General features: G+C 52.3%; 1 protein-coding gene across 1 annotated transcript in view; it reads right to left on the bottom strand.

The window, feature by feature from the left end:
- The window catches only part of LOC106737936 (uncharacterized), a 45,797-nt gene that overhangs the window by 17,698 nt on the left and 15,789 nt on the right, over positions 1–12,310 (bottom strand). The window lies entirely within an intron of this gene.

Genomic DNA, 12,310 nt, shown 5'->3' on the forward strand with positions numbered 1-12,310 from the left:
ATGTCTCTCTTTCCCCGTCTTCATGGGGAGCATTTATACCCCTGTCATGACCTCATCACTAAGTTCCCACTGGAAGCAGCCCCATTGGCTGCTGCCCAGTGCTTCCAAATGATGTCATCTTTCAGGTAAGGGAACTAGTCACATGACCTTCAGTGGTAGGAAACTGAGACAAGGGGAGCAGTTCTCCCCTCCGTCTGGAATTTTGGCTGCCGAGGTCACCTGACTGACCAGCCAGGGCTATGAAGAAACCCAGGAATTTTTTTTGCTGGGGCTTTGGTCTTCTCAGCTTCCACCCATTTCCTCTAGCTGGGCCTTCTAGGCTGGGCCAACTGTACTGGACCTAGCTTCTGGGACCAGCTCATCTAGGTCACTTTAATCCTGGATCCCTGGTCCTGTCCCCACCCTGCTCTGGCTGGTAAGCCTGGTTTGGGTCTGTCTGGGCCCCCAGACCATGCTCTGGGTGCTCTTGCTGGCCTGTCTCAGGCTCTGAACCCTCTGGCCCTGTGCTCTGCCCTCCTGTGGGATCCAGGCTCTCTGGCCCCAAGGTACACCTTGAACCAGGCAGGTCTTAAGTTGCTCACATGCCCCTCAGGCACTAATGGGACCTCCAAACCACTCTTCAGTCCCATCCATAAACCACCAGCATAAACCTCTAACTCACATGTACGCCCTCTGGCTACAGTGCCAACTTCCTATCTAGGTGTGAGTCTTGGCTTTAGCTCCTGGGCTGGATCCCTCAGCTCCCCCCCACCCCCATTCTCAGTCCTATTCCCCTGCAAATCATCCATGTTCATCCTGCCTTGCATGCAGGGAGTCCAGGTGTCAGCCTGGAGCTTCTCTGCAGCTCTCTGTCTCATGCCTTGGGTTTATATGGCTGGACACCATGCCTCATTTTGGCCATCTTAGCTCTGATCTCTGTACAGGGTTTTCCCTGTTGATCAAGGGCCAGCCTGCCATCCTGCAGCCACAGCCAGCTGAGCCTGCTGCATCTTATTAAAGGAGCAGGAGTCTCCTGCTCCCCCACCACAATTCCCTCTTCTCCCTTTCCCTTACTCGCCAGCAACAGGGTCTGGGTTCCCTGTTATATGCAACAACCAGCTTGAAATAGAAATGGGGCTTTAACAGCCCCCATGGGAAGCATATGGCAAAAATGAGAAGTGAAAATGGAATAGGCTGAACAGAGGCAGAAACAGGGGCTGTGCTGGAGAAGCAGAGAATGGGAGAGCAGCCAGGCTGGCAGGGACCTCCAAAGGTCACATCCCATCCAGCCCTTGCTCCAGGTAGGATCTGCCCCATCCAAACCACCCAGACACATCCTTGTCTGCCCTCTTCCTAACAAGACATAGCAGCCCAGCAGGATAGCACCCAGGCCCACAGCCAAGAGACACCGAGAGCCCCAAACCTGCCCTAGGGGCAGCCGGAGATGAAGTCTGACAAGAACCTGCTGCGGCAAGGGGTGTCCCATGCACTGGAGAGAGCCAATAAAAAGCCGAGGAACATTCGTCTGCAGGCGCCCTGTGGAAGAATTGCATCCCAGTCTCTTCCCAGTCTCTTCTATTTGTTTTTTCTTCCCCTTGTCATTGTTTCCTCACCTGTCTGTCAATCTGGTTACCCCGGGTTATAGCTACATGCCTTAACACAGGAACAGGGGGAGTGAGCCTGGCCTCTATTGTTTTAAGCACTGACCTCATGGCATTGGGGCAGGGGCATGAGCCATGTTACACCCTTAGGTGATCACGATGCTTTTTTAATTTGTTGGTTGACATCAAACAACACCTGCCTTTCACTGGATCAAGAAGGGGAGGTCAGAAAGGTTATTTAAGGGACTGTCCATCTTGGGGGAGGGTGGGTTTGGGGAGGACAGGTATCTTGAAACTTACTGACACACAATGCACTGCCTGACTTGAGAGGAAGCTCATTCAGTCTCTGGATGATACTTGTGCATAACATACCTAAAACTGATCTAGAAATATAGCTTACTGTAATGTAGAAGTGTAACAAAAGGTTACTAAGCCATACTGGTTTTTCTGGGTTATTGTTTGATATTTCTTTAACCTGTATCCTTCCCCAAACCTACTGTCTTTAACCAATAAATCTCTCCAGTATAACAAGCTTGGTGGTACTTGTTGGGAGAAGGACTGGGCAAGCCTTTATGCTCCCTATGCTCGGCTGACTAAGGGAGGCTACTTACTGTGGTTCAGGCTTAAGAGAGCACCCCAAGTTATTGCAGTCGGTCAAGAACCCTCAACGTCTACAAGGCCTGGGTACCCCAGGGGACACAGGGCCCAGGGACGGTCCAGACCCCTGGATGGTGGCAGCGGTTACCTCAAGCTTGCAAGCGTGCTCCAGGAAGGGGGCTGGCCAGATGTGAGGCGCTCCAGGTGAGGTAGTCAGAGCTTGGTTTGGGGTTGGGTATAGTGAGGCAGGTGGCTCAGTGTAGAAGTGCCCACTGCTGGCCCACTACACCCTCCAGGATGCACAGGGCTTCTGAGGGCAAGCCATGGCCATTCTGGTCCCAAACCTGGCCCGACAGAGCAGGGTCTGTTCTGTCCCCCAATGCCCAGAGAAGCTGGGGAATAACTTCCCCTTTGGGTCTTGAGGAATTATAGAAGTATAAAAAATGAGGGTTGGAAGGGACCTCAGGGGGTCACATCAAAACCAATCACCTGCTCAAAGCAGGACCAGCCCTAACTACATCATCCCAGACAAGGCTTTGTTTAGCTGGGCCTTAAAAACCTCCAAGGATGGAGACTGCACCACCTCTCTGCGTAGCCTGTTTCAGTGCTTCACTACCCCCCTAGTGAGAGTTTTTTCCTAATATCCAACTTATACCTCCCTTACTGGAACTTTAACCCTTTGCTCCTTGCTCTGTCATCTGCCCCCACTGAGACCAGCCCAGCTCCATTCTCTTTGCAGCCCCCCTGCAGGGAGGTGAAGGCTGCTATTCAATCCCCCTCCGTCTTCTCTTCTGCAGATTCAATCAGCCCAGTTCCCTTGGCCTCTCCTCACAGGTCATGTGCCACAGCCTCACAACCATTTCCATTGCTCTCCACATCCTTTCTGCAGTGGGGGGCCCACAGCTGGACACAGGACTCCAGATGTGGCCTCCCCAGTGCTGAATAGAGGGGAAGAATCACTGCCCTCGATTTTTGGAAAAAGCTCCTACTAATGCAGCCCAGGATGCTGTTAGCTGTCTTGGCAACAAGGGCACACTGTTCATTCATATCTAGCTTATTGAGCACTGTCATCCCCCAGGTCCTTTTCTGCAGAGCTGCTACCAAGTGAGTCACCCCTGAGCCTATAATGGTACATGGGATTGTTCTGTCCTAAGTGCAGGAATTTGCACTTATTCTTGTCAAACCTCCTGAGATTTCTTTTAGCCAAATCCTCCAATTTGTCTCGGTCACTCTGAATCCCATACCTACCCTCCAGCATAACTATTACCCCCTCCCATCCCACCCCAGCTTGGTGTCATCTGCAAACTTGCTGAGAGTGCACTCCATCCCATCTTCCAGGTTGTTGATGAAGACATTGAAGGAAACTGGCCCCAGGACCAACCCCTGGGGTACTCCATTTGATATCACCTGCCAACTAGACCTTGAGCCATCGATCACTACCCATTGAGATCTCCAATCCAGCCAATTTTCTATCCACTTGGCAGTCCATCATTCACCCAACCCATACTTCCTTAGCTTGCTTGCAAGAATGCTGTGGGAGACCATATCAAAAGCCTTGCTAAAGTCCAGGTATATTATGTCCACTGCTTCCCTGCATCCACCAACCCAGTCACCTCATCATAGAAGGCAATCATTGGTCAGGCATGACTTGCTGTTGGTGAATTCATGCTGACTGTTCCTAATCACATTTTTCTCCATCAAGTGCTTAGAAATTGATTCTTTGAGGATCTGCTTCATTATTTTTCCAGGAACTGAGATGAGGCTGTCTGGCCTGTCATTCCCTGGATCCTGCTCTTTACCTTTGTTAAATATGGGCGCTAGGTTTGCCTTTTCCCAATCATCTAGGACCTTCCCCGATCACCACAAGTTTTCAAAGATGAAGTCCAGCAGCTCTGCCATCACAGTGGTCGACTCCCTCAGCACTTTCTATTGCATTGCATTCAGCCCCATGGACTTGTACACATCCAGCTTCTCTAAATACAGGCAACCCCCACTTAGTGTTCTTAACTGGTTCCCCAAAAAAACTGACCATTAAGCAGAAATAGTGTTAAGTGAAACTGAAAGTTTCTCATGAACCAAGATGGCAACCTGAACGTTATAGTGAAATTTGCTGAACGCTAAGTGGAATCACATATGAATGCAACACGAGCATTATAGTGAAATAGCACTAAGCAAAACAGTGTTAAGCAGAGGTTGCCTGTGGTCCTTAAGCTGTTCTTTCACCACTGTTGGCTGCTTACCTCCTCCCCAAACTGTGTTGCCCAGTGCAGTAGTCTGGGAGCTGACCTTGCCTGTGAAGTTCATGGCTGAAAAGGCGTTGAGCACTTCAGTCTTTTCCTCATCCTGTCACTAGGTTGCCTCCCCATTCAGTAAGAGATCCACAGTTACCCTGACCTTCCTCTTGTTGCTGACATACTTGTAGAAATCCTTTTTGTTACCCTTCATGTCCCTTGCTGGCTGCACCTCCAATTGCACTTTGGCCTTCCTGACTTCATCCCTGCATGCCCAAGCAATGCTCTTATAGTCCTCCCCAGTTGTTTGTCCAAGTTTCCACTTCTTGTAAGCTTCTGTTTTGCATTGGAACTTACTAAAGAGTTTTCTGCTAAGCGAAGCTGGTTGCTTGCAACATTTACTATTCTTCCTGCATATTGGGATGGTTTATACCTGTGCTTTCAGTACCAAGAACCAGAGAAAAGGCTGGGCTGACCCAAGCCTGGGCTGATGTAGGAGTTCAGGAGTCTGGTGCTGGGTGGAGGCTTGCTCTGGACAGTCCTTCTAGCCCTGTGCTGCCCTGGGACTGCTAGCACAGGGAGTCGAGAGCCTGTGACAAAGGGGGCTTTGCCCTTGGCCCAGCTGAGGGCAGCTGCAGGCTGAGCTGCTGGCTTGGAGCTGTGCCCGCTGCTGCCAGCAAATAGCAGGAATGTGCCACTGGGCTGTCTGCAGTTAGGGTGATGCTGAGCTGCAGAAGCTCATGGGGCTTGCCCTGGGTGTGCCTGTGCATTCTGGTCCCCAGAAGCACACGTGGTCCTGGCCGTCCTGTGGCTACAGCAGGGAGCCCAGCCTCCTGCCTTCCTCTGGCTCTCTGCCTGGTGCCTGAATCCCCCAGGCTCTGACATAGGCATGGAGTTCAGCCCTCTCCTTGGACTGCTGCACTGAGACCAGTGGGGAAAGCCCAGCACACACATCCCAGGGGAAACAGCAAACCTGAGTCAGGTCCTACCTGGACTCTTGGCTCCTTCCTGGCTGCTAGGACTCGATGGTGGTAGTTCCTGAGCACACAGGAGGGGTGAAAGAGCCAGGAAAATGGCCAGAGCTGGCATCCACAGGGCCATGTCACTGCAAAGTCCCAGGGGAGACCTCAGCCCCATGCTGCCTCTGAGCCTTTCTCAGGACTTCTGCAGGAGCTCAGAAGGAGCAAGAAGTAAGTAGAGGGAGGAAACAGATGCATAAACATGGCATGTGGTGGAAGAAGCTTCCTCATTGGAGATGAGAACCCCTGGGGTTGCCAGAGCTACTCTTATTTCCCTCTAGGGTGCTTGGCCATTAGGGACCTGAGGGTGTCCAGTCTCTTGGTGTGATGGGAGCCTAAGTTGGCCATGGCTGAGAGGGTACAAACTCCTCACGGGGTGAGATACTGATCAGGCTTCTGTGCTGCATTCCCACGTGGCAGACTCCCTCCATGTTGTCTCCCTTCTCTGGGCGTCACACCAGCAAGCACCACGGGCCCCAGCAGGCATGTGCACACTCCAGCTCCCTGGGTTATATCTCCTCCACCCCCATCTCCAACATCTAGAAACAGCAAGAGCTCTCTGAAAAGGGATCCCTCCAGAGGGCAGAGTGCAATTCTCTGGCCACTCCCAACCCCTCTGAAATCCACCAGAACAAAACCCACCAAAAAAAATCCCATACACACCAGTGACCATCCAAACAAACAAGACACCCACATGCTTCTCACACCTGGTCTGGGTCCAGAGCTGTTCACCATGTGAGCTGATGACCAAACTCCTTCCTGAGACACGTAGGACATGATGCACGTGTCACACTTCAGATTCATTGGCTTCAATACCGGGAGAGCTGCAGGTGCTCTGGATGGTGGGACCTGCATGCAGGAAGATCCTTGCAGAGCAAATACCTGGGCATAAGGCACCACGGTGATGTTGAACAGAGGCAGAGGGCAAGGACTGCTCTCAGGAAGGGAACCCAGATGCACTGCAGATGAAGGCTGGCAGGCTGGTAGTGGCACCACCAAGACAGGCCTGGGGGCTGTGGGGTTAAACTCAGCAGGCCTTAGCTAGAGACAGACTGCGTTGAGAGCTACCGTGGTGTTGGACCATCGGTGCAGAAGCCTTGGGCACAGGGTGCAGAGACCACATTTCCTGGTGTTATAAGAGACTTCTCCCTGGGGTAGGCAGTGCTGCAGCCTGCAAGAGGAAGGGCTCTTCCTGACCCAGCCCTAAATTCTGCACAGGATTTGGGGCAAAGAGGGCTTTTTTACACGTTGAAGCACTGCAGCACCGGGTGCTTTGAAAAGTGCCCGGCGCTGAGATGCATGCAGTTGTATAAGTGGTGAAATGCATGTAAGCACAAAGAAAATGTTGGTGGTATGCTTTTGAACTAAAACATCTTGGAAGTGCTTTATCTCAAAAGCACACCACTGCCATTTTCTGTCTGCTGACATGCATTTTACAGCTTACACAATTGTACATGGTGCAGTGCAGTGTGCATCAGCTCACGTGTGGAGCAGACTTGATTAATCGGTGTGTCACAGGACAGAAAGGTATGTGTATAAATGCCCAGAGTGACTGTCCCTGAGCCACTCAGCTGGAGGGACCACAGTGCAGTTGGGTTTGATTCCCACATGGGAAGGAAGACAAGAAGAAATCCTGCCCCAGCCACCATTACCTTGAAGAAGGGAGACTGCACCACAGGGAGGAGATGGTCAGACAAGAGAGAAAAGGTCAGACACAGGAGAAGTCCATCCAACAGCATGGGAACTGCTTCAGAACAGCTAATTGGAGGCTGAGACCAAACTGCAAATCAGAAAGAATGAGGAGGAGAGTGGAGCAAAGGCAGTTTCTTGCAGACAATGGAAGTCAAACCTAGGGAGGAAAATGAGAAAAGATACAAACTCTGGCCAATCAATGCCAGAAAGAAGTGGAGGAGCAAAGTGGGAAAGGCACAACAGGCAACAGGAAGCACTTCCTGAAGTCCATGAGACGCTGAAGACCTTCCAGAGAGTCAGTGGGGCTTGTGGATGGTCAGGGTGCCCAAGGGGTGTGAAAGCATGACAGGGCCATTGCTTGAACCTGAAGTCATTCTCTGCATGGCTCTTCACTGGGGGAGACATCAGGGAGATTCGGTCCCCAGACCCAATCCTCTGTAGGGACCGGTCAGTGGAGCCGACCCCAATTGAGACTTCAATAGAGGAGGTCATAGAGGAGATGGAGAAACTCAATTCAAACTTCGGCCAGGTGCCAGATGGCAGCAACAAGGGCCGATTTCACCTGAGGGGCTCTACATAAATGGCTTATCTTGGCTTGAACCCCTACCCACAACCTGGGAAAATCATGTCTGCCTGGGTCTTCTAGTGTGAACACATTTCCCTGCGTGCAAGCAACACCAGCTCTAATGAGGGAAAGGGAGATGGGCTGACAGAGTTATGAACCTCTCAGCAATCAAGCACTCATCCCTTTCTGGGTGGATGGTGAGATGCAATACCATCCCCTAGACAACTCCAGTTTGGGTCATGGCTGTCTTATCTGCCACTCCAAAGATGACAGGTGAGGCTGCTCCAGGATCAAAGGACTGCTGCAGCTTGAGTACATGTTTCTGTGCAGGGTGGGTGACTCCAGATTCTTGGTTCAGTCCACGGCATGCCATTTCTGCCATTTCACTTTTCCATCTCCTGTTGTGATCCTAAAGCGTCAAAGTCCTGAGATCCTTTTATGTTATCACAGGGAAAACAAGCACAAAAGAGCCTGTCACCCTCTTGCCCATGCGTACCAATACAGGATATGCAGATAAGAGATACAGACCCCATAATCCAATTTTGTATACCAATGCCATTGTCCTAATAAGCCCCACAGGGAGGTTGTTGTACCCATACAGTGGTAGCAGGTTAACACTAAAAAGCATGAAATTATCAGGACCTGATGTCATTCACCCCAGTGCCCTGGAGGAGCTCAGATCAGGGATTGCTGAACTCCTGACTTCAGCATGCAACCAGCACTAAAAACATCCATGATACCAGAGGTCCAGAGGGTTGCCAACATGGCTCCCAAGTTTAAAAAAAGGGTCTAGAGGGGATGCAGGGAACCATGGGCTGATGATCCTAAGTTCTGGTCCTGGAAAACTGGGGGCGAGATAATAAAAAAGAACTGTTCAGCACATGAATGAACATCACTTGCTGGGAAGGAATCAACACAGCTTTGTCAAAGGGTTAATCATACCTCACCAAACCACCTGTGTTCTCTGAGGGTGTCAATAAGCAGGTGGGGGTCGGTGGATAAGAAATCAGTAAAAGAGAGAAAGCTAAGAGTGAGTCTACATGGTCTGTTTTCAGGATGGGAAGAGTCAGAGTCCTAGGTCAGTGGGGCTGGAAGGGAGCTGCAGAGGTCACATGTAGTCCAACCCCTGCCTGGGGGGTGGCCCTGTCCAAATTAGCCCAGTCCAAACCAGCCCAGACAATCTGTCATATAAATTCTACACAAGACTAATGTCAAACCTGACACAGCAACAGGGATCACACTGGAACCTGTCACAGCTCTAAAGGGACCCCTAACCTGGTATGAGAATGGGAAAAGGATCCAGTGGGACATGACCCCATTCCTCTCCTTCACCCCCTCCCTCCACCTTTGCGTCCCTTCCATTTTGTGTGTCCCCCAATGTCTCCTGTCCCTGATAGAGGTCCCTTCCTTTGGTTCCCTGGTTAGGTGGTTCTGGTTCCCCCACTTCTCACTTCCTTCCATTTCATCTCTGTGTCTCTCCTGCCTGTGCCAGGCAGTCACATTAGGGATTATCTGATAGGCAGGGGAACTGGAAGCAAGATGGGTGCCAGATCCAGGTGCAGAAAAAGCCTGTCTGTTTGTATCTTCCCGTTAACATGGGCCTTAAGGCGCACCCATCTAATTAATAGCCTCCACAGTGTGGGGCCAAAACGTGAAAGATAAAACTATTTTTGGGGGGGAGAGGGACAATCAAGGAAAAAGCAGGATAAGAGTGACGTGGGTGTTAAAGGGTCAAAAAGTGAAAATGAGTACTCCAGAGGGGGACACTGAGCAGAGCCCCTGGGTCGCACCCACTGGTCCTCAAAGGCATCCAAGGAGCCAATGCACACTTCCCATTGGTGCTTTACCCAGGACGTGCATGGACGAGTGAAAGGAATGCCGCCCTGCAGCCCCCAGGCACCTTCCCAGCCAGATCCTCCTTCCTGATTATGCACAGGGTCCACTTGGCCAGGGCCAGGAGGAGGCTGACCAGGAGGTCTGGGGACTTGGTGGGGCCATGGATAGGTTGCCTCAGGAGGAGGGTCTGGAGGTGGAGGTGGAGGGGCTGCAGCCTGGCACACTCGAGTGTCCTATGAGCCAGGGGCAGAAAGAGCCTAATGCCCAAAGAGCAAAACTAGTGGGGCCATATGACCTAAGGGGAGGAAGTATCTGGGTCATGTGACCTAGGGAGCCCTATATAAGCCCAAACCTCAGGCCAGGGCAGGCAGTCTGGCTGTGGAAGTTCCCAGGGTTGGACCCTTCTCTGAGAGGAGTGAGGCCCAGAGTCCAGACTGCAGCAAGAGGACTCAGCAAGCTGCCTCAAGGGAACAGAAGCTGGGACCTGCATAGGAAGCAAGGTAAGTCCCCCAGGCACTTTCTGCTGTTTTCCTTTCTACCTGGAGCCCAACTCCATGGTGCACAGTGAGCCCCATTCTGGACACTCCTTTGAACCAGGACTGCAGCTTGTATTCTCAGTTTACATTTCTCCTGGGAGAAAGCGGGTGCCTGGGGACACCCCAAATCTTGATTTTTAGTTGAGTGGATGGAGGATAAGGACTAGAGTGTGTTCTGTGGCTGAATGAGGCTGAGGTTGTCTGGACTGTACGGCAGGGGAAAAACAGCACAGGGTGGGGGACTTCAAGCATGCAGAACAGATGGGCCCAGCTTAAAGCACCCCCAAGTCCCACAGATGGTCCAGAGGCCTCTGATCATCCTCTGATACCTGGGAAGCTGCCTGACGCTCTGTTACCTTGGCCTGCAGAGTAGAGAGGCTCACCGTGTGTGGCCAGATGGGCTGTGGCTCAGGCATTCATGGCCAAAGCAGGGACAACCTTTCTGGCAGCTTTGGGCACTGCTGGCAGGGGGCTCTGGATCTGACAGTAGATGTCTGATGGGTCCCGGGGCTGCAGCTCTGTGGTGGGGGGAAGCAGGAAAGTATCAGTGTCCTGGAAGAGTCACTGTCCTGGCCTGGGCTCCATGGAGTCCTTGGTCCATACTGCCTTCCCCACCAGCCAACATCTCCCTAATGACCCTCTCAGACCACAGCCCCTGGGAGCTGGCTCCAGCCAGGGGGTTGTATGTGTAGGGGGGAGATCAGGCTCCTACCTGCATAGTGCTCTTGCCCCGTGCTGCTCACTGAGGCCTGGCACCAGCTGCAACTTATGGGAATGGGAACATGATTTTTGAATGCCATTTGCAAGGCATGGGACACAGTGTAGGGATGGTATGGAGCCATGTATTATTCCCTTGGCATCACAACAATAAATGGGCAACCTCATGCCTACAAACAACAATTTGATTCCAACAAAGGCATGACAGGTGAGTCAGGTGGGAGGACTGCCCGAGATAGGTGGGTGGGCTGATGATGAGACTGGCCTGAGGATGGTCTCCTGTCACAGTCCACAGCTGAGATGCAGCCTCTTGGCATGGTGAAAGCTCCTGTCTGATGCCCCGACTCAGAACCTGTGAGTGGCATCAATTGTGGATGCCGGCAGGAGCTTCTGCTGCACTGGGCATGCAGGAGCCTCTCTCTGTTTCTCTCCCCCTCCTACTGTTCCTCCCTTTGGGACCTATCCAAAGCTGTAGTTTGCCAGGAGCCCTGATGCTAAGCTGTGGACCCAGGCAGGAACTTATGCTGCACTGGGTGGGTGTCAGCATTGGCTGTGACTCTTCTGGCAGGTTCTGTGTTGGGCCTCCAGGACCTGCTGGCCCCCCAGCTGAAATAATTGCCCACCCCTGCTTTATGGTGCCTACAGGTGTCCTGGTAGAACTAGCTGACAACTAAAGGAACTGAAACTCACTCTAGGACCTATTAGGCAGCATCTCCTCTAATCAAACAATGACATCAAGGCATGTCAGGAAAGTACTAAGGAGGGCATCTAGGCCTGGAGCTGGGTAAGGGTTGTGTGGCTATCACAGGAGTCATAGTCACCCTGGAGCCTGAACCTGATCATACAGTGCCCTGTGTGCACAGGGTGGGCCGGGGGTCTGGATACCACTGCCCTGGAAGCAGCACCACATGGAGCACCTGGGGCCACATCCCACCTTCACCCCACCCCTGCTGCTTTCTCAACTCCCACCAGCCACCAGGGCTCAGAATAGTGGGCTTGAGATTCACCCTGGACTGACCTGGAGAGCAAGATCCACAGCAGCAGGGCTTCAAGGACTAGCACCAGTGACACAGCCATGGTGACAGCCATTGCCACATACCACAGTGCAGTCAATGACCACTCGGAATTTGAGTTCCCTGCAGTGCACAGTCCCACGGTGCCATCACAGCCAGTTACATGGGCCTCCCAGCAGCTTCTGGCCCCATTGGACCTCCCCTGGGGCAGAGGCCATTACCTGAGGTCTCTGCTTCAAAGGACCATAAAGATGCCTCACCAAGACCAGCAGCTGTGATACCCTGGAGTGTCACCATGTAGCAGTCCCAGGTTTCCGGGGGGGCAGCCTGTACTCGGTAACTGACTGGTTAACCCACAGCCCCTGTCCCTCCAGGAAACTGCTATCCTTCTGTCTCCAGGATGTGATGTTCAAATGCAGGGAACAGTACAGCACTGGTAGGGCTCAGGCCTGCCCCATCTCAGAGGGCTGTACGGTGAGAGCCTGAGACCCCATGGGGGCTTCTAGGGGTCCTGGAGATTTTTC

Source organism: Alligator mississippiensis, chromosome 3, assembly GCF_030867095.1.
Source record: "Alligator mississippiensis isolate rAllMis1 chromosome 3, rAllMis1, whole genome shotgun sequence".
Classification (NCBI taxonomy): domain Eukaryota; kingdom Metazoa; phylum Chordata; order Crocodylia; family Alligatoridae; genus Alligator; species Alligator mississippiensis.